Source organism: Microtus ochrogaster, linkage group LG4 (assembly GCF_000317375.1).
Source record: "Microtus ochrogaster isolate Prairie Vole_2 linkage group LG4, MicOch1.0, whole genome shotgun sequence".
NCBI classification, from domain to species: domain Eukaryota; kingdom Metazoa; phylum Chordata; class Mammalia; order Rodentia; family Cricetidae; genus Microtus; species Microtus ochrogaster.
This window is the reverse complement of record NC_022030.1, coordinates 4,714,069-4,719,072: the sequence shown is the minus strand read 5'-3', so window position 1 is coordinate 4,719,072 and position 5,004 is coordinate 4,714,069. Positions and strand designations below refer to the sequence as shown.

Genomic DNA, 5,004 nt, shown 5'->3' with positions numbered 1-5,004 from the left:
GTGTGTGCAGATATACATTTAAGAGTACTTATGGAGTGTTTTGTGTGTGTGCAGATATACATTTAAGAGTACTTGGGCAAGGTGTGAGTGTGGAAGTCAGAGGACAACTTGAAGGAACTGGTTTTCTTTCTTGATAAAATGGTTTCTGGAGATCATACTCTAGTGGCCAAGTTTGGTGGCAAGAGTCTTTACCTGCCAAGCCAGCTCATGAGTTGAAAGATTATTCTGTGGATTAGATAAATGAGTAAACAAAAAAGAATTTTATCACCTTCAAATTTGGTATATTCAAGAACAGAAATATGTAGGGCAGTGGGGATAACTTAATCAATAAAGCTCTTGTCACAAAAGCATAGGTTCCTAAGTTAGCGTCTCTTCCAACATGTTAAAAAGCCAGACATAATGACCCACACCTGTAATATCTGGGCTGGGTCTGTAGAGAAAGGTATGTCCAAGGGTGGTTTTGGGGTTAGTCAACCAGGCCTAACTGTCAAACTGCAGGTCGTGAGAGACCTTGTCTCACAGCGCAAGGTAGGTAGTGCCTGAAGAGCCATGACATAGAGGTTGTCCTCTGGATACTACTACTACTACTACTACTACTACTACTTCTACTACTACTACTACTTCTACTACTACTACTACTTCTACTACTACTACTACTACTTCTACTACTACTTCTTCTACTACTACTACTGCTACACACACACACACACACACACACACACGAACAAACACATGTACATTCTGCAGCACACACATATGCATACAGACACACTACAAAAGAATAGAAAGATGGGGAAAATTGAAAAAGAAGTCAGGTATAGTGATACACCTGTAGTCCAGCTACTTGAGAGGCTGAGACATGAGAATCATTTGAGACAAAGATTTAAGAACAAGATATTTGGGGAGGTGGAAATCCAGGAAAATTCTGGCATAAAATCTACTAGCCAGGATCTGGAGAGATGACTCAATGGTTAAGGACACTTGTTACCCTTCTAGAGGATGGGTGTGGTTCCAGCACCCACATGGCAACTCACAAGTATCTGTAACCAGGGGATCCAGTGCTGTCTTCTGGTCTCTGAAGGCACTACACATATGTGGTTCACAGCCATGTTTGCAGACAGAGCACCAATGCACATAAAATTAAAAATAAATTAGTAACCTGATATGCCATGTCCTTTTGTTTACGTGTTGCTTATTGGTTGATGGATAAAGCTGTTTCTGCCAATGGCTTAGCAGAGTAAAGTCAGGCAGGAAATCTGAACAGAGATAGAGAGAGAGAGAGACAGGAGACACCATGTAGCCACTGAGGGAGAAAGATGCCAGAACATTACCAGTAAGCCGCAGCCTCGTGGTGATACACAGATTAATAGAAATGGGTTAATTTAAGATGTAAGAGCTAGATAGAAATAGTCCTGAGCCATTGGCCAAACAGTGTGGTAATTAATATAGTTTCTGTGTGATTATTCAGGTCTGGGCGGCCAGGAAACAGAAGTGCAGTCTCCATTCACAGTAACTATCTTAACTTCTCACAAAATGAAAACAAATATAAATACAATGGGAAGTCAATATACATAAAATGAGAAATTTACAAAGGAACATCAGAGTGGCTAGCTAGTAGACGTTTCTGAATAAAATCCAGTTAACTTGTTTTTTGTTTTAAAAAACAAGGCTTGAAATTTGCTGAATCCATCCCATTTAAGAAGTGAGGGAAAGAAAGACAAAGAAACTCTCTTAGAGAGTAGAAAAATATGGACCAAAGTTCAAGACACAGTGAAACAGAAAGAAGATTCTGTTAATTTTTTTTTTTTTTTTGATAAAAAGCAATAAAATAGGCAATGTCTGAAAGAGGCTGACCAAGAACAACAAGAGATAAAGCCACAGTAAAACCAATTAAGGAAGAAAAAGGAGGCTTGGCAAATGTCAGATATGGCAAAGACCAAACAGATAAAAGGAACACCACGAACAACTTCATGCCAATAAATGTGAACATTTTGATGAAATAATAAAAAGTAAGATAGCAAAATGACTCGGGAAGGAAGGACGGGACGTCTAGACTCTTGTAACTCACCAAGCATTCTGTTGAAGGAATCCGAAATGCTGAGGGTGGGCTGTAGAAGCTTTTCTTAAAAACACATACTAAGGAGAAAATAGGAAGCCGTAAGACTCAAGACCAGAGAAGCACGAAGAGGAGCGAACAGCGCTCGAAAGCTTTCATGCTCTGCCGATTTTGAACTTTCATTTTCGTTTCCTCTTTCAGTGCAGTTGGCCAGGGTTACACAAAGCAGGAAGCTGATCCGAAGGGCTGCCTGACCCTAGCTAGGACCTGGAAGGGATTGTATCCTGGGGTAAAAATGAACAGAAAGTGAACAAGCTTCTGATGCCCCTTGGAGGGCAGGGGATTTCTTTCAACTTTGAGTAAGGTGGTCTCAGGTCTCTCTGTGGGAAGGTAGAGTCCCATTAGGCCTCAGATGTCACCGATGAAGACCTTTCCAAGCACTACTATTGATACATAATCAGTCAGATTTCAATAGACAATTGGAGATACACAGCAGTGTGAAGAAGAACCAATAGAAATGCCAAGGAAGGGCAAGGGAGATGGCTCAGTGAGTGAAGTGCTAGCTTCCCAAGCAGGAAGACCTGTGTTTGGATCTGCAGCACCTGCCTTAAAAAACTGAGTGTGAAGGACATACCTACAAACCCAGGTCTTAGAGGGTTGAGAGAGATGGAGCCCAGAGTCTTGCTGGCCTAACAGAGAACAGCAAGTTCCAGCTTCAGCAAGAGTCTGTCTCACAAAAAGAACAGTATTGAGAACAGTAGAGAAGACAGCCTACGCCACCTCTGGACTCCATGTGCACTGGTAAGGTTGAGTACACTTGTACACACACACACACATGCATAGACAAGAACACCTCCCCCGTGCGTGTGCGTGCACACACAGACCATACGCAGCACACACAATGTACCAATCAACAGACAGAAGAAATGTTTAATGGACAGGTGGAAGAAAACTATGCACAGAAGCTATAAAAATATATGGATTTAAGGCTGCAGTTAAAAGTGAAATATTAAATATGTTTAAGGATAACAGAATGAGACAAAATCCAACTATATGCAGCTTACAAGACATATCTAAACATGAAGACAGGAAGATTGAAAGCAGAAGTAGGAAACAATAGGGCACTCAGAATTAACCAAAGCCAAATGAATGTGGTTATTTAAGTGAGAGAGCTCTTAAAAGCAAAGAGTGCCTAAGCATCACCCGAACAACGATAATGTCAATAGACATGCCAACACAGAAGGGGCAATTCTCATGGGATCCTTACCTAGACAGAACTACAGGCAACTAATGACTGCGGAGAGGGGGGGATTAGCCTCTTCCAAGGGTTAGCCCCCAATCAGTTATCTAATACAAAGTGGCCAGCCCTGAAATCATATATACTCAAGTCACACTAAAAATACTTGGAAGCTTGCATTTATATAGTTATGTGTGTGGATATATTTATATATTTATTTTAATTTAAACATTTTTAATGAACAAAAATAACTGTTACATTTATTTACCTGAGAGTAACTGAATACAAGATAAGAGAATGTGCAAATGATTATTATAAAGATAATTCAGTAATTAAAAATAAAAATGCCATAAACATTCCTATATGCCAATTTACTTGAAAACAGTAGATAAGGACCTAAGCAATCATTTCCTCATAATTAAGTTAATAAATCAATGTTCAGAACTTTTTCTGCAAATAAAATTCCAGGTTCAGCCAAAGAAAAACATATAGTCATCCTCCTGGATATTAACCTTCATCAGGCGATGAAAGGAGACAGAGACAGAGACCCACATTGGAACACTGGACTGAAACCCCAAGGTCCAAATCAGGAGCAGAAGGAGAGAAAGCATGGGCAAGGAACTCAGGACTGCAAGGGGTGCACTCACACACTGAGACAATAGGGATGTTCTATCAGGAACTCACTAAGGCCAGCTGGCCTGGGTCTGAAAAAGCATGGGATAAAACCGGACTCGCTGAACACAGTGGACAATGAGGACTGCTGAGAAGTCAAGAACAATGGCACTGGGTTTTAATCTACTGCACGTACTGGCTTTGTGGGAGCCTAGGCTGTTTGGATGTTCACCTTACTAGACCTGAAAAGAAGTGGGAGGTCCTTGGACTTCCCACAGGGCAGGGAACCCTGACTGCTCTTTGGGCTGACAAGAGAGGGGGACTTGATTGGGGGAGGAGGAGGTAAATGGGAGGTGGTGGTGGGGAGGAGACAGAAATCCTTAATAAATAAATAAATAATTTAAAAAAAGAAAAGAAAATTCCAGGTTCAGATGACACTGGTGAGCAGTTTTGTGAATTCATTTTATGGATCTAGAACGATTTGCCACTAATATGAAAATTACCATGAGTTGTAAGCAATATGCAAAATTCTTGAGATAAATAGCAAAGTTATGATTTTCTTATGAACTGCTCCTGGAATCAACTGGTAGTCAGGGACAAAAGCCAAACAAACAAGCAAATAAACAATCGAACCCACCAAAACCCAAACAACAACAAAAGCCAAGCAGAATTTTAATCTATACCTTGTGTTATATAAAACTAATTCAGAATAGATTCTAGAAACTTTTAGGAGAAAACTTTTATGATATCAAATTTGGCAAATCTCTCTTATATCAAAAGAGTATTTATTTTTTAGACTAAAGCATGGATTTCATAAAGGTTAAGCATGCCTGCTGTTTGAAAAAAAAACAGAGAAAATGAGAAGATAAGCCAAAGACTTACAGAAAATATTTGCAATTTCTATATCTGATGGAGAGTTCCGATGGCTAAATATAAAGAGGCATCAATCAATCAGTGCAGGGAAGTTGTAAGAGTTAGCCAATAAGAAGCTGGAGCTAAGCCGGGTGGTGGTGGCGCAGGCCTTTAATCCCAGCACTCGGGAGGCAGAGGCAGGCGGATCTCTGTGAGTTCGAGACCAGCCTGGTCTACAAGAGCTAGT

The 5,004-nt window shown here is 40.4% G+C and overlaps 1 long non-coding RNA gene across 1 annotated transcript in view; it reads right to left on the bottom strand.

Annotated features, from left to right (window-relative positions):
* LOC101989784 overlaps positions 1-2,278 on the bottom strand; it is an 8,517-nt gene extending 6,239 nt beyond the window's left edge. The window contains exon 1 of the long non-coding RNA XR_258647.3: positions 2,069-2,278. This is a non-coding gene — a long non-coding RNA (uncharacterized LOC101989784). The remainder of the gene's footprint in view (positions 1-2,068) is intronic.
* Positions 2,279-5,004: the final 2,726 nt, after the last annotated feature.